The following is a 24363-nucleotide window of genomic DNA, read 5'->3' as shown; positions in this document are numbered from 1 at the left end:
AAAATAGATCTGATTCCGTTATTGGTCGCGTTTTAATACGCATGTTCATACCGCTAAAAAAATTAAATTATATGCAACATCAGCGAATGTAAGTAATTTGTATCGACTGATAATTAAAGTAAAAGAGGGGTATGTTTTCGGCAGGCGATGTAGTACTTATATACTTCTCGTTAGAGTTATTAGTGTGCATTTTATTTATTCTTATTTGCAAGTATAATTTAGAAGGAGTTTATTTCCTAGATGATTATCACTGGAGACATGCAGAAAACTATTGTCATTCAAAAACGTCTCTAAAGTACCATTCAACCACTTATCAGCGTTGGTTGCCACTCTTAGGATCCACGTATTGGATGCTCCCATACCGAGGTTTTTCCGCACGGGATTCGTCGTGCTTCGTACCTGTCCAACGTTCCACTCAAGTCAATTTTAATCGCTAAAATCGCTGCTCAAAATTCTTCCTCGCATCAACGGTGCCAAATATTCTTTCCGGCTGACCTTTGGGCGCACCAAACTGAGGTTGCCACATTCGCAACACGCGACAGGGAGAAAAAATGCTAAAAAAAGCAAAATAAATCGAGGGAAAAAGTCTGTTATTTGGGGGTGGGGAGAGGGCCGCAGATGTGGATTTGACGTGGATTGTCTGGCCCCGCTTGAGAGAACGGGTCGGAGGTGAGAAGAGAGAGAGTGCGTGGCTCTAGAGGGTCGCAGGACTTCAAGTGGGCGTCGGAGATGTGTTGCGGTTCGCCCTTTTCTGCGTCCAGCCAAGGAGGGAGACTCATCCCCGACGCTTTTAATGCCATCCCCGACACAAACTACGGGGACGAAGGCGCCTTTTGACGGGGAACACTCTGGGAGCCTCCCGTTGTGCAGTGGAGAGGTGTCGCCTCTCTCTCTCCCGGACGAGCGTGTCCAATGAACGGTAAGCAACCGTTTGACAAATGACAGGCGAGACGCGCACTATTGCTGGAGGGTCCTCGACTGCTACTCGTGGGGGTGGACGCTTCCCTCCACACCGAGAGAAGCGTTTTGTTCAGAAGGTGGCTCGCAACACCCATATACAACATGCCATCTCCATTCACCACGCGTTATCCAATTTACCCGGCCCCTTAGAGGCGTCATAACTTTTCCACGAGATCTCTCGCGGGGTTCAGGAAACATTCGGACGTTTACCCTCGAAATGGAAATGGCGAGAAATGATGCAAAAAAATGTTAGCAACTTGTGAGAGCATTATGTGGAACTCAATATGGTTAAATGTGGCTCTTTTTTCTTCCTAAGCTGGAGTTTTTTTCCTCAAGAGTCTACCAACCGTCCTTTGGGAGCTAGCCTCAAAACGATTCAAAGATAAAAGCGAGACAAGGGTAACATTCGGTAATTTTTTCCAGACTTCGAGGAGCACTCTTTGGCTTCTGAATGGGCGGGGGTGGAGGCCACACGCCAGGCTGACGATTGGGAATAGTCTCTCTCTTCAAGGACCCTTGTCGCCGTTGCAGATTTTTTTGGAATGGGCGTAACAATAGCTGTTCTGGTCCCATCAATTCCATGTATAACGACAAAATGCGTAGTTCTCCTGGATGAGGAAGGCTTTAATGCTTCAAAAAATTATTGTTACGACCGAAGTTACACTATATTGCTGCACGAGGACGAGGAAGATGCTTTCATTTGAAACTGAGGCCCTTTACACATCGTTGGAAATGTAAGTCAAGCCTAAAAGCCCTATGGTTAAAAGATAATTGTGGAAAATCTACGACGCGCGTTGCAAGCCGTACTGGACTATCCGAGAACCGTAAATGCTACTAGATGCATATTCAGGACTCCTGGCGTAAAGAAATATGCTGCTTTTCAAGTGCAACTGTAATCCTATACGTTTATTTAATGCAGAAGAAGTCGCTTATTATCTTCACATTCAGAATATTAAATTATGCATAAAATACAACAATGGGATGAAAAAATACATCCACAAGGTTAAATCTCAACCCAATGATATGGAACTTGATGGAAAACTAACTTTTTTGAACTTAACTGATAGATGAATGTCTTATTTCATGGCTAACGTAGACGACACTGCAGTTATCATACCCAAGGAATGAGACAAGAACTGGAAATTATGCATAACACTGCACAGTGTTAGAAAACTGGGCAATGGAGTATAAATTTAAATTGTTAAATGTTCAAAGTGAAGTATTATATTGGTAACATAAATCGATAGGAATATAGCATGTATAAAACATGATAGATTCAATTAAATGGAGTCACATCAGTAAAATACTTTGCATGTATCAATATGATTCGCGAATCGATATGTAATTGACCTTCCACGACCATGTTTCAACTGTAAAATTAAACAAATTAAAAGGATTTTACATCACCGAAAATAGAAGGTAACATAGGTTTAGAATTCACTCTATGATTGCTCTTTAGAAAGGAATTACGCTCCTAAAGGCCGTTATAGAGTGAGAAAGATGAATACCCAAGGCTTGTTCGTAAACTTCACAAATTAAATTGAGTATGCATCAGAATATAGTAGTGACATCTTTGATAGGCTGGGGATGCTTACTGGCAACTCGCCCATTGAATATATTGCCATCGAAAGACTTGAACGCGACGGCATCCAAGACGGAAAACCCACTACGAATATGTAATATACTTGGCATGGCAAAATAAAAATTACTGTACTAAAGTGACTGGTGCGGTAGATTGCCCCTATCGATAGGCAATCGGATAGAGATGAACATCAGAACTGCCTAAAAAATAATTCCTAATATCACGGAAAGACTAAATGCCTTTTGAGCATAACAAACAAAATCTAAAACACGATTATATCTCAATATCTCTCAATCTCAAATCGTACTCTCCTGCCAAGCGTATTCCAAAGAGAAAATTTTTGGGGAATTGAGAGACGAAAATGACGACAAATGTCATGAAAAATATTCATAACGCAATCAAGTTCTGAAATATGTCAAATAATCTGGAGCCTAATTTGATTAGAATTTAAATTTTAAAAACCTTATGATACCATGTTAGTCCCATTTTGGATAAAGAACCCAATTTCTAGCTGAAATACGTCATCGGACGAAATTTTATCATCTTTATGTGCAACACGTAGGTAAAAATTCAAACTTATTGCGCACGTATCATGTTATTGAAATTTAATTTACTCCATGAGATAAATTAATCTACAAAATATCGCAGAGACTTTGAGCGTTGTAGAGGATGGCATGCAGTCATGTGGCGTCCTATTTACAGCAATGTCATATATTTTTTACGAAAAGAGCTATGGACGAGTTGATCCCTGGGCAACAACTTTGAATGTGGAACTCTGGCAGCTTTTTTTTAGCATTCTACCTTTAATCAAACCATAATGACTAGGAGCGCAACATTGGGGACAATCCTCCTCCCAAGAAATCAAAGATTAAGGCTTACAGATTTAGAGATTTTTAATCAATAATTTGTTTTGTAAAATTATAAACCAGCAACTTTATCCTCAGCGACCTCCTTATTATTTTAAACGCTGCAGCGCGCTGCACAGAATCATTCGTGGTAAAGGAGGAAATTCCCCTATCCCCGCTTAGCTACCTTAAACAGATTCCTCTCCGCCAACATAATTCAAACTCCTCTCCCTGCTTAGCTGACTAATACTGATTTTACAATTTTGCCCCCATTCATATCTTGAGGCATGATGACCTGATAAATAAAATCGCCGAAGGACAAGAAGATGGCAAGAACGGAAAAGGGTGACATCGAATGAAGTCTATCAAACAAATAATGAAGGATTTAAAAAAATGGGAGAAACACATAGGTTTGGAAAGACAAGATGAAGGGCAAATCATTTTAAGCCTGCGACAAATCAATCTTGGTATAGTCGACTAATGAATCTCCCTCAACAATATTTGCCAAGATTTGGGATTGTTGCTGCGCCCCTGCTAAATATTACAGCCACAATTTTCATTTCGTATCACTTACCTCCATCGCAGCAATATCATCACACGCCGATTACGATATCACGACCAAGTATTTACCAAACACTCATGAGAAGAAGACCAACCAGAGGGGAGCAAACCAACTAATGGTGCGCACTGGCTTATCCCTTTTGAAGAGACCATTAAGCTACGGCCGACGTTTCCCTCGACCGACATCCTAAAAAAAGCCTCACGTCAATCAACATGGCCAGCCTATAATAGCGTGTAAAAGTGTGTTTACACGTTAATGCATACGAGTTTACGCTATGGAGAAAAAGTCACAAGTTAATAGAAAAATGAGAGAGAACGATTCATGGTTCCTAGTCAAAATTATCGTTCTTCCAACAGGGAATGATCTGATGGTTTGATGGGAGCAGAAACAGGATTTGATACTTCGTCTTACTTGCTTCATAAAGTAAGAGCTAAAATATTAAAATGAAAATTTGCTTTGACCCCATGGGACAACTACTGCTGCTGCCGTCTAACTTTGAAGATAGCTTAGACTTACTTTTATCATTAGCATATAGAGCTAGAATGTTTCGTGATCCTTTATGTATATATCTATAACATTTCATGATTTTATAGCACATGGGGTAGCATGGAATTTATGAGCTAGTGAGACTAGCCGTATGCACATTCAGGAGTCTGTTCTGTTACTCGTTTCAAAAGACAATTATTCAACTGCTTATTTTTGAAAAATGAAGAGTCTTACTAAGCATATTTCATAAGCTAATTTCATATCGTAAATTTAGTATTTTTTCATTTTCTGTGTTATTAATATTATTTATGATCTGTTAATTCCTACTTAAGATTGTAAATAAGCATTTCCTGTAAATGGCAAACAGGCGTAGTGTGTCTTAGTGTATACCTACTACTACCTATGTATCTCGATACAGTCAGTTTTTCTTTTATACTTTGCAAACGTTACCCATTTTATTGAGTGGAAGTTGCTGTTGCTTTATCGAAGATACTATTTATTTCCTGTTGGATTTATTATTTCCGCTGCAGTGCTCTGGTATTTATTTTTCCTTATTGTTTTTTAATTGTAAAATCAAGCTGAATGTTTATTTCCGTAAAGCCTTTAGGACCTTGCGGATCCACGACAAAAAGTGTTAGCTATTGTTGTTACTTTGTGTTCTGGGAGACAAGACTCGTGCTGAGACATGATTGAGGGCGAAGACTCACCTTCAGCCAAAATACTCGAGGTAGACTAGGATATTGCCTACTTAAAGTATAAACCAAATTCATTGCCAGAGTTTCCGTTAACTTTTCCACGAGAGGGTCGGGACCATTTTTTCACTGATGAAATTATCAATTGAAAGCTACGAAATAGGGATTAAATTGTGTGGTCTGGGTTTAAATAGGAATTAAATGCCGTTGTACAGTACCTTTTAGTAGTTAACACGTGTACTGAGAATCGGTTCCGAGAACTTGATTTTGGCTCCCAAGGCCCATGATTGGAAAAAATGAAATTACAAACTCTAAAAGACAGTGACGTACATAGATCCTTATACCGAAAAGGGCCCGAGCCCCAACCCTTGTATTCGCCCCTGAGGGGACTATCGTTGGCAAATCTAAATATTGGTTTGGGCCCAATGCGTAGCGTAACTTCGTTAACGAGATGACGATCGTTCCAGTCAAGGGAATTCAGGAATGTCCTTCAAAATCAGTTCTGGAATTTCAGCCCTTTTAGCGTGACACACACTATATCGCACGCGTAACCTGCTTAGAAATAGCTTTCGATGATGCATCCAAGACGAATAAATGTATGGGGCTCAAGCTCAGTCTAAGGTTGTATTGACTCTTTTCAAACAAGGGCACCTCATTATACTGTACATTTTAAATTAGACGAATGACAATATATGTGACGGATTACCACTACATGCCGCGGCAATGCGCTCAAGCATGATTCATTAACTTGATTCAGAAGAAAGTTCTTTTTTTTCTCTTTTCTCCACTTTCTGAGGGAGGAGGCGTGCCACCTTGGACTTCCCTCACATATGATCCTGCCAAAAGAAGAAATGGCCGACATGGGTTACGAACGTCGTTGATTCTATCAAATCACGCGGCAAGACCCGATAACATTTATTTTTTGTATATTCAGCTACAATCAGGGGTGTCATGGTTCCGGAACGCCGATCCGGCACTGGTTAACAAATGCATGATAGTCAAATATCATTTTTATCAATTTAGGTGCCTAAAAATTTCTAATATATACATTCTTAACCAAAATGAAAAAATATTGTAATGAAACGTAAATAAGAGCTAATAATAAAAAAAACACACACTCCTAAAAAAAGTTAAAGAAAATGCGTTCCGATACTGCTAATTTTGCCGTGACGTCACTAGCCTACGATGTTAAAACTTTCATATTTGAAAAAAATCATCGGCCCATGTAGCAAACCTAGAAACAACCGGAGGACGCCGGGTAGATATTTCAAAGCATGGGATTTGAATTATCACTGACACGCTTTCGTCCGCGCGTGGAAGTATTTTATAACGGTTTCACGGCGCCAATAGAACACTTGCCTATGTATAGCTAAGGCATTCTAAGGCTTGTTTTGGTTGGCATATTTAGCAGCCACTCCGTCAATGTTGTGTCAGTGTTCGCGTTTCAACCCTCCGTGAACTTTTGAGTCCGAGAATTGGTTGAGGTTCACTTGAGTGTTGTCGTCGACGGGCGACAAGACACTGAAAAGGTGAAGTTAGGCAAGGCAGCGGCGACGAAAGGCCAGGAAGTTGGCGGACACAAACACGCCGCACACAACATCGACATATGTATTCTAATTGATTAAATTCGTTGATCGATGAGCTCCGAGTCTCGAATGGGGGCAGATTGGGCGTCCTTGAAGAGGGCGAAGACGCGAACCTGACATGTTCAACCCCTCGTCCCGGCCACTCCATCAGGATGACAAATGACTGCTCCGAGGCGAATCCGAGCGACAAATAACACACAAACCCATCCCACCCCGCTCTGCATACGTCCCGTCCTCGTCTTCCCCCTCCGCCCCTATTGGGACCCTTTTGGACGCCGCGGCACGCATGACTGGTCGCGCTCTATGCGACATTACAAGCCATTACGACCCACGCGTGTTGTAATATTCATAATCGAGAGACGCTGCTGGTGAGCACAGTGGTCCATTTCACTGATTTGGCGGGACGGAAGCGTAGAGGCCTAAGGAGGTTTTTACTGACGCATTATTGGGAAGTATACGCAGCTGATGAACAAATGAAACCAACGGGAAGCAATTGAATACCTCAGATGCTTTTTGATATTATAACACTGGGGCTCATTTTATGTATCCGGGTATTTCCACCTCGTACGTCAGATTTAAAACAGCGGTTTTTTAAATGTATAAGCGTCACGGGTAAGCGCAGTGATGGACTAATCACAGACTATATATAAATTTACAGCAACGCATGAGTAAAAACCGTCGAACTAAAAATCTAACGAACCCTATTAGGAGGATATGCATGGAAGAAAAATGGATTTTTAACCAAACGCCACGAATGTTGACGAAGAATCATTGTAACCATAGGGACCACGTAGAGGAGGCCCTGGTCCATCCCGTACGAGTTTGATTTAGGTTGTCACTTCGCTCAATTTTTTTCGGTTTTCAAAAATGCTCGCAGCGCTGCCATAGTCAATCATTATCTTTTTTAACGGCTTTATCCTTTACCTCCGAGTCTAAACTCTAACTATCTAATGCTCTCTTAATAACAGGGTCCCTAGCCTTCAATGCACTGGTGAGAGATCACATTAAACCCGTTATTAACGACCCAAAGATTTTACTTCCATGTCAAAATGCTCTACACTGACGAAATACCTCAGAAATAGTAACAAATAATGTTTAAAAAAATGTTGAAAACGAAAAAATTTGACAAATTTTTGAAAAATTCTGCTCAAAGGTGAAAGTTGCAGGACAAAGTGCTCACGAATGATATTTTAGCTTAGCACTTGAGTTCAGCCCCAGGTATCGTTGTTAAAACAACAATTTAAAAAATCCCATCTTTCCAACGATCTTACCAAGAGTTTGCAAGCTCATTGTCCTAAAGTCACGCATATAATGAAATAATTTAGTGAAAATCAATATTTTCAAGACTAAGCCATCTGAGTCGCCGGAGATGACAAAAGAAAATATCGTATTTTCATGTTGTGTCCACATCTCCCGTTATGGTGGATGATGCTAAGACTACCAAAAACGGATATCTGGGGTCACGATATCGCTGTGAGGGTCTACGTCGACCACACAGTGGGTCGGCAAGACCGGACACCGCCAAACCTCGGAAGTCCATGCAGTAGCGGTTACAGAAAAAACTCGAGGGGGGGCGCAAAAGATATCTTGAGTTACCTTTACTTTTATCCTCATAAAAAAATCAAGTTTGATTGAAATCCTACTTAAAAATAATAAAAATTTGAATGAAATGTATAACGCACATATACAAGGCAATGATATGCTATGATATAAAAAAGTTATAATTGTGGTTCTGCAATTTTTGGCAATACGAGCGGGCCCGCAACGGGGAGGGGGGGGGGGGGGGGGGCGCGCCCCCTTCTGTATCCGCCGCTGAGTCCATGAAGAGACTTTAAGATATGAGATGTGGGTGATATAGTTTCGGCGATCGTTCAAGTCTCCAACTTTGCGATCTCATTTTCAATGGTAACGTGTCATATAGGTGTATAATGCAATTTTTTAAATGTTAAGTGTTTATTTTAACCGCAAAAGTTATAATAATCCACTTAACTTCCAAAAGCTTGCCAGAGCTTAGCTATAACTAAGGAACCTATCTTACTCTATTACCTAAACACACCCATAAATCCTGCATCGTCTAATAAATGATAGATACATTTCATTCGTATCCCATATAAAATGGGGTCATGTAGTCTATTTAAAAAAATAACATACAGCGCCCGTAGCTTTGCTGTGAATATGGAACTATTTGTCTTTTACGGTGATAAAGTGTTCTGTGATTCATAATAATTCATTCAACCTCAGCAACACAGGTAAAATTGGCCAAAGCTACGCGTATTTCATGACCATATGCATAAATTAAAAGGGAAAGATAAATACATTTTATGATTTTAAACGCCAGTTTAATGAATGAAGACTAGATGATAAGTGAAATAACCGTGATTACTATCTTTGCGGACGCTCTGGTACTTAGCTTATTACTTTCTGGGTATAACAGGTGTTGGATACGACTTAAAATTTAAATATAAAAAAATGAGAGGATTTGAATGAACAAAAGTTATTCGGGTCACAACTAGCTCTCATAAGCACAAATAAGAGCAAACTTCACCATCATCCATGCCAAAGTTAACCCCTCAGTAATGTAAAATACATAATCCATTCATGATTTTTATTTGGAATAATCAAGAAATATTTTTTCTTGATTGAAGCTTTCGCGGCTCATGATGATTAAAAATAATAACTCAAATCCGGGTGTATGCCGCGTGTCGTAGTGGAGATTGCCCCGACGTTTCGCGACAGACTGCTGGTCACTTTTTCAAGGGAATAATCATTATTCCCTTGAAAAAGTAACCTGCAGTCGGTCGCGAAACGTCGGGGCAATCTCCACTACGACACGCGGCATACACCCGAATTTGAGTTATTATTTTTAAGGAAATATTTTATTTTAGGGATGCGTAAGACTTGCGGAAATGTTCCTGGGAGCTATACTGGGCAAATGAAATAAAAATGTAGGATGTGTCAAACAAATTTTTGACAGTTGTGCGTTGAAGTATGAGTATAGTTTTCTTTACAATACGGAAGCAATAAATAGAGAATAAAAGGTAATAAGGAACATGAGCTTGAAAGTGGAGGTACGCAGGGACAGGAAATGTGTTTCGCGTTGCAGCAAATATCATGAACAATTCCCACTATTTAAACTACGCCACTCAATTCTGACATTTTGAAATGACACAATGCTAATAAACATAGGTTGAAATTGACAGAAATGTTATATAGTACCTACCACGAACATGCTACCATACAAATAAAACTAGTCGTTAGCAATAGAAAAACTAAAAGTTAGCGCAGCTAGTGAGTCATGCACGAGTTATAGCATACCAAAACACTCATGCAGATAGTAAGCGTTTGCAAAGACAATAATACAATAAGTTATTAACTACACATGCACAGCCTATTTTACCAAGTCGGAGTTGAGCTATCATTTGGCAAGTATTATGATCCCTTATTGTAAGTGGGAAAAACTTAATCTTAAATCAATCGGATGAGCGTAACATAGTTCTTGAAATCGACACGGAAATTATGGAGGCTTAACAGGAAAAAGAAACAAAGGGAGGAAGCAGATGCGACGTTACTGCAACGTTCCGGATTTAACTGGGACCACTCGTCACCTGCAAAATGGAGATATCATTGGCTCAATTTCACAAACACAATTAAAACGTCGAAATCGGACAAGGGAGGGGACCTGCTAGGCATCACATATAAAAAGGCAGGCTGGTGAAGAAGAAAAAAAAATAGACGTTTCACGGTAGTTATCGAGCGGCAGATGTTTCAAAGCGATGAAAAGGTTTTAATTTGCTTCTTCGCCCCACCCTCGCTCTCCTTCGGCATTTCTGATGCAGATCACTTTCGTCGCGTCCTCCACGTCGCCTGACTTTCGGGACATCGCTCCAAATGCAATGTCATCCAAGACTCCGCACAGCGACTAATAGTTCTGGCGAAACCGGGCAGCTGCCTGGGACGCTTCGCGGCCGAGCCCTTCCCTCCTTCCTTCGCCTCGGACCGCCGCGTCACGCTGAGTCGACGCCCTGCGATTCAACCAGCAGCGGCGGCGGCGGAAAACATTCGATTCGGTAAAGGGACAGTCCCGGCCGGGAATCGTATCTTCTTTTCAATTAGCCGTGAAGAGAGCGAATGGCAATGGCGGAAGGCCTACCCCCGGATTGCCCCTGCACCCTCTTGGCTAATTTCAATGCTGGAGAGGGAGGTACAGGGGCTAGATGGTGAGGCTAACACTCGACCGTATTTAATTATTTCATTTTTAAAGGTAATTTATTTTTATTTGCATAATTGTTTCCACTGTGCTACCCCTTCGTGAACTGTTTTTAATGCTTAATATTGAAAACCATTTTTCACTTGGAGGTAACTTAGGCATGCAAAAACGTCATTTTCTCCATAGCAGGGGTAACATGACTTCAGGTACTGGGAATGATGACTCTTCAGAATTTTGTTAAACATGTTTTATTTGAGATAGAGTTGTACATATTTAAACAATACATTTAAAATTTTATTCATTATTTCCTAAACGGAATAAAATGTAAGGTCGATTATGCGTGAAACGTTTGATAAAATTGAATAATATTCCGTGAAAAACAGTGTTATTCTTTTCAAAGTTCGGGAAACCATTATGCAACCATGAACTGTACTTGTGATTGAGCAGGTAGTCCTCTAATGAAGACTCGACGAAGGCCCATCACATCGGATATCACAAATTATTTTACATTGGAGATTACATATTTTCGGGCATCTTATATTATTTGCTCAAATTTAATTTTAGATAATTTGCAACAACACCCTTGGTTGTATGTTAGTTTTGACCTATACACGCACCTCAACCAGTGGTGGTGAGAAAAATTCGATTCGGCAGAGGGGCAATGCAAGTCAGACATAGCATATTCTTTTTATTAGCCGTGACGAGGAGGCGTATTGCAATAGCAGAAGGCTGGACGCCTCATCCCAACCCGCTCGGCTAATTTCAATGCAAAGAGAGGGAGATGCACTCACTTCCCTTCGGCACACGTGGGCCCTCTGTGCATTCGACGTGGGTGCCAATAACATCCCCCTCACACACACCCACCCTCAGCCTTCACGTTTAATCCAGCTTGTTGTGATATTGCGCAGAAAAGAATAAACATCCATTACTTTGAGCATCTAAGGATGTGCAAATGTTTCGACTTAAATTATAACACAATTGAAAGTCCACGTCATGGGGGTTGGATTGTTTGGAGGAAGATAATAGCTTAAGAGGAGGCATATCTTCCGCTCAATCGGTCTTATATTGGTGAAAGATTGCTCACTTAAAATGTGCGCTATAATTTTGAAATTCTAGGGGATTTATTGAGTAGATTTTGATCAAAATTTGTCTATATCATAAATTGAAAATTTTACCTCGGTATTTTCTCTGAAGCATATTTTTATTAATCCATTTGGGAAACAGGCAAATGTTAACAAAGGTCTGCTCTAAATACCGTGAAAATTTCAAGATGTTAGCGTTAGATGACAGTGTTGTTCCTAATACACCCTGAAAATGGAAAGACGATAGCGTCAATTTTATGCGAGTAATCTGCCACCATGAAAGACAAAATGCGTCCTCACAAGAAGAAAATGAACCATTGCATACCTTTGAAAGCCTCCACATGCAGTCGTTGCTAATAATGAATTTTTCTTGTCAAGAGAAACAGCTAGGAATTTCACATCAAGAAGGAATTAGTGACATTAGCATCGATGAAGTCACAATTCGTGACACGACAATGAGTGAAAAAAGCAATGATATGATCATTTGATAGCAACACTCAATCTGGGATAGCAATGTTCGTGAACATTTTACTTTTACTTATTACCCACTAGGTTTCAGAACGTTGGGCAACCTACATTCACTAAAACTTGTATTTATACGGCATTCAAACTCTCGAAGTAGATCAACTCGGTGCCGGTGTATATGAATTAATTTAAAGGAAAATGACACATTTTTGAAAATGATGCCGCATCACTTCCTGAGCTGCGCCTCCGCCGAAAGGAAGACGCATATTCCCATTAGTTGATTCGATATGAACGAATCTAAACTCTGTTCACTTCATGAACCTGTCAAACACCACCGAAGGAATTACTGACAGTGAAAGCAATCATAAAAACACTAATGGCTACATAACCATGAGCAAAAACTGATAAAAAACTTTGTTCTAATCATTTAATGAAAAAATTCAGGGATAGCAGAGAAATAAGACCTTTGGCGCGTTTGCTGATCACTCAGTGTGTTTCAAAACGTCCGGCAAATTAAACTCAATGAAACTTGTATTTGTATGGCATTCAAACTCTCGAAGGGTGGTTCAAATTGGTGCGGGTATCAATGCATTAATTTAACGGAAAATTACGCATCTTTAAAAATAATGCCACATCACTTCCTGGATTGCATTTCCGCCAAAAGGAAGCGGTCTTTTCCCATTAGGACTGCCGAATTGGAATCGGACTCGCTCCGAAATGACTGCCCTCACTACATACATCTACGCTCACTCTTTCTAGTCCTTTAGCGCTGAAGCCCATTGGCCCATCGCATCGCCCCTCTGCCCAGCCTCGTTCCAGAAAGCACTCGACAATTTCACGCGCATCGCTCTCTTCTTTTGTCGACTCGGAAGCGAAGCGAAAGGACACCCCCGTCAACACTGCCCACCTTCCCGGGCGGCAGGAGGCCATTGTTACCGCTTCCACCGAGAGGGGATCCACGCGAGGTGACCACGGGAAGAGGGGAGTCGTAGGGGGTATACAGAAGAAGCGGTAATGATAATGGGAGGAAGGAAGAGTGAGTGAATACAACTGATCATGCTGAGAGCTTATAATGGACTTAACGACTTGAAAAATTCATACGATTACATTCGAGAGGGAAGGTTTGGTCTAATTTTGGAGAAAATTAGATCTCAAGTTTGTTTACCCCGAGTGGGATGTTTATCGTTTAACATTCGTGGCTTTTCTTTGCAGACCCACGAAATTGGAAAGTAAAATTCAATTGCTACGGTCCACACTTCACTCTTTACTCACGGCCGAAGCTTCGGCACTATCATTATATTTTCAAGTTACAAATCTTGGCAACGAAATGACAGTGTCGAACTCATGGTCAAAAATGAAGAGTAAGTGAGGAATATACGAGGTGAATTTTATTTTACAATCGATTTTACAGTAATAAAAACAAATGGTTTATGCTGGATACTAACCCTAATCTCTCGAAAGCTAATGAGATAGGAATTACACCATATAAAATTTAGACATATGTTGCAATAGGATTTAGCCATTTTAGGGAAATAATGACCAACATTTTATCAATTTATTATGAAATATAAAATTGCAGGTGTTTTGTTACTTTTTAGAAATGAGATGGTTGCCAAAGTCAAATGGTTTTGAGACTAATTTTTTTCGACTAATTCCAACTCTGAACAGCTTAAGAAGCAGAGGGACACTGCGTAGGATTAAAAAAGTAAACACAGAATTTTGGATGGGCAGGGAATTTTCTAAACTGCGGGAATCAAAAATGCCGATCAGTCCTTGATAGGAAAACGAAAGGGATACGGCAAGGAAGCTGGGGATGCAAAGCATTACTGAGCATTTCTTTCGTTATCATTAAATTCCCTTCAATGTATTTTTCATGCGTTGGCGCACCCGTGAAAACATATTTAGAGTTTTAGAGAGGATTTTAAGTGCAGTAGAAGCGACCGCAAAATGGGCACGCGCAAAGGTCGGAGCGGAAGTGACGGGAAGCAGAGGCTGCGATCGGTCTCATTTTCACGCTCCCGTGGAAGCTTTGAGGTGGGCACCATCCACACACGAGGGGGTCTGACCACCCAAAACTGCCTTAAACACTTCACATCCCCTTTCCTTGTACTCCCCCTTCACCTGGGAATTAAGGGGGGGGGAGAGAGAGTGTGGGAAAAGGACATGAATGAGAAACGGAAAGGGGAACAGGTTCAAAGCATCCCATTCTGGCTCGCGATGAAATATCGCGATGTTTAGATCTATCATGAATCCGGTATTTAGTTTTAAATATTCCCGTTAAAAGATAGTACGGGCCCGATTTGCTACCAGCCCCAATTAGAATCGCGTACCGGTAAAATATCACGTTATATCTTTCGATAAAAAGAGCCTTCCTAGGAAAAATCATGATATCATCTGTTGAAAAATATTGGGATCAATTTTTTTATCGACTGCGATATTTTTGTCGGGACCCACATTTATCGTCCCAATAATTGTTACCGCTATCTTCAATTGGTATACATCATGAAAAGTAACCATAATTCGATATTGAATTTTGATAGATTAGAGAAATAAACAAAGGGAAATTAAACTTTGGTTAATGAAAAGATTAGCTGATTGGAGGATTGAGAGGAGAGCTAAGTGACGGCCGGCCTCTGCCCTCGGCTGGGTCCTCGCTTGCCAAACGTGAGGTCGCGTGTTCAATTTCCACCTTGGAGGGTTCCTCCCTATCCGGGTCACGGAACTATACCCCTGGAAAAAATAAAATTGTCTAGGGCATGGATGCTTGCGTGCGTTTAATTGTAAACTTGTTGAAAAACCCCAATGCAAAAGGCCAATATAGTGGTGTTTTAGGTACCTACTATAAGAATAGAAATATGATAAAATTAATAAACCGATGTAAATCGCTCAACATAAATTAGGACCACCATCCTCTATGTTCGAATACTCTCGCTTATGTCTTGGTTTTAGATTTCTGTTATGGCAGCTTTCCACAACACGCGGGATCACGCCGTTTACGCGTTTGAGCCGACCCTAAGCGTCACAATGAGTCCGTCAAGTGGTGGAGCACCCAATTTTCCCTCCCCTCACCTACCTGTCCCTCGTCGACTGCCGTCGCCCGACGCGGTGGGTGCGGCACCGACCGCTCCCGAGGGAGTCCACTCAAATTGGACTGATGGAGCTACTGCCGCCGGTGCGTGCCCCTGCACCCGCCGCCACACACCCGGAAGAAGAGGCCGACCGCTCAAGAGGGTGCGCTGAACACAATGAGCCCACGAAGGCCCCCACATAATGCACTCGCATCCAGCAGCGCCCTCTGCCGGACTCGCCTCGCTTTCCCACCGTGGACCCCTTACCACCACCAAGAGACGATGGGACAAATCAAACCCTCCTCGAGGGTAAACAATCTCCGACCAAAGGAAATACGAGCGGTGTCGTTCCCGTGGCTTAATGCGGACGCGACAAAAAATCAAGCGGGCACCTGAAAATCGTTTGACTTTCATAGCCGCTGCTTCGGAGAGCGATGGGTTTGATTTGGTTTCGTTGTTCTTTTTCGATTACCGAGGGTTATGGCAGTAATATGAATGCCTTAACGGTCGAACACCTGGCCACTAATAATAGTTGGAAATTTGAATGTTGAAAAGATACCAAATATCCAACTACTACTCACATGAGAAACTCAGTGGTAGAATATTTATTTTTATCAGGCTGTAAAGTGTAGTTCGGTTGAAAATTTTTGTAGATTTCTGGCGTCCGTATATACACTAATTTTTTCTAGAGAATATTTTCGGGACGTGAAACTCTTCCTAATTCTGCCTTGTTTTTCCTGTGTTTCACCTTCCCCAGTGTTTCTAAGATACATTTGGAACAGTACATTCCATTCTCAATGTTGTGTAAATATTTATTGATAGGGCTTGTATTCTCCTTCTGCCGAACGGGAATAAATCCTGGCCACACCCATGTATCTCAAAATGAATGATCACAGCAGTTATGAAAACAAAACCGGAAGGAGGAAGAAAGAAGTCTTTTTGCTATTCCAGAAACGGAAAAACATGAAAATCAATACGTTAATGAAGCTTAAAAAAGGGTATGATAACATGGTCTCAATAATAAACAATTGCCAAAACGATAGAAATTGCTTATCTATTTCTTCTCTCTTTAAAGAGTTATTTCTTCCATTTTTAAATTAGAGGAATAACTCTTGCAAGAGAGAAGAAATACATAAACAATTAATAAGTTTCAATTGGATAATATCCAACAAAGCTGTACCTAGAGGGTGGTAGAAAGGGAGTTCAAACTCCCCAAAATATACCCGCTTTCCTAACGACACCTAAACATTTTTTCCGACCACTGTCTTGGGATCCAAAGAAGAACATGGCCCCACCCTTTTCATTTCTGGGATGTGATTGCATTGATTGTATAACCCTGATGACAGATTTCCTATTAAGGCAAGAAATGATGGAGGATTATTAAAATAAATGTGACTCCTAATTTTTGGTCAAGATTTAGAGGGTCCTACGTTGAAAGAGAACTATACTTCAGAACGTGCTTTAAAGGAGGTATTTTTTGCAATTACTCGCGGCCATCAGGCTTGATTTACACGTGATCCCGTAAGCCAATATTGTAATACCACATTCACAATACCTATTGTAAGTGAAAGATAATATTCCATGTTTCTTTGCTGTACTCGATAGAGACTATAAATATACGGCAGCATTGTGGCAATCAATACGTCCATCTCATCCAAAGATAAGGGGTGGACACCTTCTGGATGGACATCTGGTTCCACAGATGCAAGGCCTTGTTTAAACGTCGAAGTAGAATGTAGTAGCAGTTGAATATTATGATGGACTCACACGTGTGAATATTATCTGTAAAGCACTGCGAAGATAGTACGAATCCATTGAGGACGTTGAATTATCGAAGTTGAAGCTGTTCAACTTTGAAAGCAGTGGGAATCGATGATTACCTATGCATAGCTTGCAAGCGGAAAGGCTGAATTCACTACGCAGACCTGGAATGGGGCTACATATTTTTCTTACTTATGATGGAGCGATTGTAAGCCAAAGATTATTTATTTTCTCACGCTGAGGAGATGAAAAGATTTCTCTCCCGGCATAGCGTTTTCTTTTGTTTTTCCACTACTGCTATCACGAAGGGTATGGAGCACTAGGACACTTCTGTGTTTCCATTGTTTCTGATAGTAGCGAGCAACGATTTGATCGATGGAATTTTCTCTGTATTAGGAAAATCCTCCAAAATCGTTGGTACATTAATGGCTGATGCCTGGTTTCGCTATTTAGTGGGCCCTCTCCGCTTCTATAGCGGTGAGGTGTTTACCCCGTCCCTTCCCTTCCAACCCTATCCCTATCCCAGAGGCGTCGACGGGCTCCTATCGCGGCGGCTCCTCTTTCCTTGTTCCTTCCCATCCAAACCGCTCCCCGGGAGCGCGGGCGTATACGTCTTGGACTTTTTCCCAGCCCCGGTGATTTTTATCCTTCAGAGGACACACCTAGGAGTAGCGAGATTTAGAATCGTTTTACCGCTGCTATAGCAGTGATCTAATTCGACGTTTAAAGAACCAGCTTAATGAATACGCATGATTCAGTTTCGCCGCGCGTCATCCTCAAGACGTGAACCTGATCCGTCGATCGTTATGATGCAGCGCCGTTGATGACAACCGGCTCGATTTGGCCCGGCGGTCGAGTTTCACGCCAATAGTTTTCGCGCATCATTCTCGCCACACCGAAGGGAAGAAGAGGAGCGGGAAGAATTTGAATGCTCGCGAGGGAGAAACATATGGCGCGGTGTCGATTGCATTGCATTCATCTTCCTCTCATTTCTGGCACACGGCGACAGTGCAGTGAATCACAACTTCTCTTACCCCCATCCCATGCGTTGATACAATCGTTGAAGTCTCCACGGAAACGATGACTGCAAGTTGAAATCTCCACCTCATCAACCTCACTGCAGCACTCCAAATACTTCGGTGGAGAGAAGGGAAAGAAAATTTCATAGTGAAAACAGATATCTTGCCCATTAAGCCATTAATTCTAAGTTAAAAGCAACAAAACACGAAAATTTCAAGCTACTTTTCAAGAATTGGAGACGTAATTAAAGTTCGGGTTCGATCTCTTATTCAAAATAAACTTTTCATAGAGGAGAATCGATAACAAGAGTGCAAACAACTATGAATCACTCCATGCAAAAGGCTGAGGAGTTTATTAAACGGACACCCAATCGTCTTGAGTTCCTGAAATCACTAACTTACCTGCGAAGGGATTAAGGCCGTCGATCGTCCATCGCAAGTAGCTCGAGAAGTAAGTTACGGACCGAAAAACGGAAAAAATAAGATTATAATTTTTAAACTGCCTAAATCCTAAATAAAACAAATTCGGCGAACGATCTCATAATTACAAGCCTGGTATTAATTGATCGATTTATACATCTACATCTATATAATACCCCGCAAGCCACCTAAAAGGCGTGTGGCAGGGGGTGTTAGGACACCAGCCGTTTAAAGCTAAAAAAAATGAAGTACTCTAACGAGGTTGGTACTAGCGTTTATTAAAGTCCTTTATGGGTCGGGGAAAAAACGAATTCCCATATCTATCCGTTCGGCAAAACATCTCTCTTAATTTATCGCTTCTATCGGACCTGGAAATATAGTGTGGCTCTAATATTATGTTCTCTGTGTCGCTCTTAAAGATATCCATTCTCAATTGTTCAAGCAATCTAAGCCTAGCGCGCAGCCTCCGAGTCTCCAATGGCTCCCAGCCTAATTCGCTTAACATCTGGGTAACGCTGTCTGCACGCCCGTAGCAGTTTTTGACGAAACGCTACATGTGTCCTCTCTAACGCAGGATCGTAACGCTCGAGCACCATCCGGCTCCAAGTCACCCTATTCTACCAAAAATAGCTATTTACAGGTTTTTTTACAAACATTACAATCACTGACAGCATTATTATTATTATTTCATTATTCGTCGAGCTCTATTTGTGTTTATCATCGTTTAACATTTTTTGCCGAGATATAAACCGACTATAAGTTTTTCTTGAACCTTTTAAAACTTTATGTCATAATTTAAGCAGGTAAATATTTTCCGTTCTATAGCATTGACGAGGCGAATGCGAAGGTGCGAAACGTTCACGAGAAGAAATATTTTTAGTTGATTTTTTATTACATTGAAATATAATAAAATCCTAATACCGGCGAACATTCCTTCGATAAAAAATAAAGTTTGTATACCAGCAAAAGGTTTTTGCGCGTAGCGTGGGCAATTCTACTGTACACCGCGTCCATTTGATGAGCATCGGCAAACATTAAAGAGGATCAGCATGGCTTTCGAGTACACTCGGAGACCACTTGGGCTAATGCATAAGGACGCAGTCAAGGCAGAGAACGAACGAGGAAAAGTATTCGTCTAATAAAAGTGTCGGATTGTTATCAACGTCATCAAAGAGACTTTTAGAGGCTCTGGGCATGAATGACGGTTGCATTAAAATGTTCATTTCTTCCGTCGCACACCGCATAGCTCTCGAACCCTTTAACGTGGCGTGTCCGAGTAAATCACTTGTCACGCGTCACAAAGGGCCCCTAATGAGAAGGGCCTATCCGAGTGACGAGGACTCCCTTCGATTAGGCCCTGGCCTCAGCTGCAAGGGGGGCCTTCTCCTAATGGCACGTCGCGACACGTGAAACGAAAGACATCGAAACGGAGCTCCCGAGTCACGCTCACCGCGAACCATTCATAGTCAAATGGGTTGTCCCGAGGGGCGCGCAGAGCTCCGCATTAGTCTCGCACTCAGAGGAGGCAAGACATTCGAGAGGACGGGAGTCGTATTCAATGAAACTATCCCGAGACAAAATCAAATAAAAAGCATGTGCATAACGATCGGTTGATCATTGGTCGGACAAAAGAGCTCTCAAGGTGATTTCGCGACCAGAGATATTACAATTAAACACGATGAATTCACTAAGCTAAAGTTCTCCTTTGATTCATGGAAAAAAAACTTCTATAACTCTGCAAGGTTGATGTTGCCTATAAAGCTTATTGGCAGTAAGTAGTGCCCAAACGAGTTCAGAACGGCGAGGAAACGATTAACGTGTTCAGCGATTCGCAACGATCCGGAGAGAAAAAGTTTTCAACGTATGTCATTATGATGTATTGGCTCTTCGAAGACAAGTGACAGTAACTTGGTTTAATGAGCTTCATTATCCTTGGCCTTAAAGCAGTTACCGCCAGCCACTGAAAGGCATGGGAAACGAGTACCCAGAGCGGGCTTGCGAGGTTACACTCTGGAGGGCCTGTAACCAAGTCAGAGACTTCCGAGCACGCACTCATCAGGAGGGGGGTGGAAAGGAAGGTAAAAGGGAAAAGAAGCGCCGCGGCGATTTGACCCGATGACGCCACCAGGGTAGAGATAGGGTTGGAAGGTTTTAGGAGGGAATAATCCCAACGCCGTCATTAAGGGCGACGCGGGATACCATCAGCAAAACCATGCTTTGCTGTTTCTACAGAAATGAAAGAATATTCTATAATTAGGAATATTCCACAAATTTTTCCGTAGATTCACTAAAAGGTAGGATAAGAGAAATCGGACTTAAGAGGGCGCATTCATACGCTCGTCCAGTATTTTTAAGGGATGGATTACTCGCTAAAAACTTATTCCAGTATTTTTTAAAATTTGTGATTCAGGAAACATTTGGTCTAACCTAGAGAACTAGAAAATTTCAAGATGGTAACGTTAGTTCTAAATTATAAATAAGTCACAAAAAGAAACAAAATTCATTACTGGAGGAAGAGGGAGGCATCCTTTAAAAATAAAGCCATTGCTCCTATGATCTATGCGACATGGTAATTTCCAAGAATAACAAGTGGGAATCGGCGTTTCCACGAGGAAAAACAATCGCCTCATGGAGAAAAATGTTTCGATAAAGTAAATTCCTCAGAATATATTCTCATTTTACATAGAAGTAAAGGGAAGCCCAATATTTTAGTTTGTTTCAGTATAGTTTGAGCCCAATAGGAAGTCAAGTTTATAATTAGTTAAGCTCATAAATACTATGAGCTTGAACATTAATTCATCGTTTTCACAAAAGGAATGTTGAGGTGGAGGCTCTACACTGATAACGATATAAAATGACCACATATTAAACACTCAAGCACTAAGTTAAAGCACTCAATGGAGACTTGGGAGAGTAATTAAATGGTAATGCAATGAATTCCTGTCTGCCTCAAATTTTTGGTAAAATTTTCCGAATTGAATAAATTTTATATTAAAAAAATTAACAAATAAATTGTATTTCGCTGAGAAAAACTAGCCTTGAAGCAAGTACACCCTACCTAATTTTTTCGCGCATAATTACCTCGTTAAGGCATTACTTACTGCATTTCAGATTTAAAAGCAGTATTTTGCTTCCTAATTATAGCACTCATTGCAGGACCAGGAAAAGATATCTCGCTTATGAGATAAATATAATATATATTATGCTTTTTCTCCTATCGGCGAAATCACACTGGGGTATCTTTTTTTTAAAGTACGACTCCTTTGTGTTTTATTTTTCCTTTTTAAGGGACGAGGCGGGATGAAAGATATATTCCGCAGATGGGCGTGTCGGGTGGGGTTTGGACCCAAAGGGGAGAGTAGACGCAGGGAGTTGCGACCGCTCCTATTGCCTCTCCCCGCACCCGCAAACTCCCCGCAATGGCCCGCCTAACGAACAGACCCCCAGCCGAGAAGACGACTCGCTGCTTCACCCGACGGAGATAACCGCGCGCGCATTCAAATAACGAGACTTATCAATCTCACGAGGCGCGGACATTAAAATATGCCCCACCATTAGCCGGCACCCGCTTTTTTTAAAAGCCATCGAGAGGACGGAAGAGAAAGGTTTGACGTGAGGGGTAATGCAATGGAGTGAGTCACTTGGGTTTGGGGGGAAGACCTTTAGGTGCGGGGGAAGCAAAGGGATAGGAGAAGGTCCCCGCACCCCTTTGGCGGGGGACTCACCCCACCTCTTCCAATGTCCCGGGAGAGAGGAGGTGAATGCTTGGAGGGACAGCACGCCGGTAATTGCCTCGCCAATTATACACGCGCCGCTCGGGCGAAGGCTCACCCCCGAACTCCGCGATGGGTGCGCTGCGCTACCCGGGCGAGGTCCCTCGCAGTCGCAAAGGGGAGTCGAATGGTTGTGACCCTCTTATGTTTGGCGTGTTCAGATAACCATCCACGCCCCATATCATGATATTGCCTCGTTAAATCGATGAAAGCGGCGGCGCGAAGATACCGGTTGCAGCTCCGATCGCAGAGGGGAATGATGCGATGATGACGTTAGATAAATGCTTGTTCTCGCCGCGTCCGCGTCTTCGCTATCAAATGAAAGACTGCGACAATGAAGTTGAATTTAAGCTCTATACGGCGATCGACAATGAGCGATTCCCGAATAGAAAAAAATCACAGAAAAAAGACACTTTTAATAACCAATGATTTTCCTCGCGCACCTGAGAGTGATTTTTTCTGGTCCGTATTTGAGAACTTTTATAATTCGATAATATAAAAATTAAAAATTTAGAATGCAACTAATGATAAAAAAAATTGTAGTCACGCAGTATGAGATGGCAATGAATTTATTCATTTATGCCAAGCTTAGGGAAATGACGACCGTTAAGTTTAACTAAAACTGAAAAATATTTATAATAAATTAAATAAACTACATGAAAATGTTAACATATATCAAAGTTTCAGTCAATTGAACTAGAGGTAGCAATTTATATTTTATTCATAAAATTTCACCCGTAATAGTAGATGAACAGACAAATAAAATAGCCTAAATGTCTTCATAAAATTTAGTAAAAAATAGATTTTAAGATGGCCGTCAAGAAGACTGTTTACAGGACAGCTAACCTTTACGAAGTACACTAGTTTAGTGAAGAGCGTTGCTGCTTACGATCAACAATTTCCTTTCCGTGGCTTAATGCTGGCGCTAATGAACTTAAAAATTACAGTGCACCTATTCTAAAAAAAGAAGGATATCTCTATTGTGCATTCTTTGTTAGGCCAAGAATAGGTCACCCATCCTTGTTGTTAAGGTACTACGGTCAAAGAGGTGGAACTGCTCCATCTCATGCACTGCTGAATGAAACGAAAATATCCACTTGTTTCCACTTTACATCTCCCTGTCATCTTTGCATGGAAACAGTATTTTATTATACATTTATGAGCGTGCACTCCATGTTATCAGGACGTGCATATCACGCGATGGAACGAACAAATCTTTTCGGTTAACTCTTCCTCCTGCTGTTACTCTCTAAGTATTCCATGACTTCAGTGGAGATTCAAATTCTTTTTTTTACAGCCTCTTCATATTTCTTCGACCCATTTTCCCTCTGGGATCACCCTGGTATGTAAAGTTTCATATTTCATCCGTTTGACCGCTAAAAATCAATTAAAAACACCAAATGTTGTCAATTCTGGTATTTCATTAGTAATGGGAAGACTTTTAAGATCCACTAAGTAAATTTAATGCCAATTACAATGCATAACATAAGATATAAAAGTCCGATGTCTTACATTTTGCCACAAGTGAGTGAATACACGGCCAAATCTCTCATTTTATCCTTTCCATCAATACCGAAAAAAGTTTTCGTGTAATACATCACGTTACATGGTATATAATTAAGTTGTTCACATAGACGTTTTCATACATTTAGGCTGTTTTTGTTTTCCAAATAAATAATACGCATGAATATTTCATTCCAATGTGCAATGTTTTGATTTTCTTCACTTATTTTTAATCCACTCAAAATATCAAAATAAGTGTCCAATAAAGATACGGGATAACCCATCGTTTAATTATTTTTGGGAAACAAGCAATATTATGCCATTTATCAATACCACAAATCGATGTCCGAAT

The sequence above is a fragment of the Ischnura elegans genome, chromosome 1 (genome assembly GCF_921293095.1).
Source record: "Ischnura elegans chromosome 1, ioIscEleg1.1, whole genome shotgun sequence".
Taxonomy (NCBI): Eukaryota; Metazoa; Arthropoda; class Insecta; order Odonata; family Coenagrionidae; genus Ischnura; species Ischnura elegans.
Note: the sequence above shows the minus strand (reverse complement) of the source record.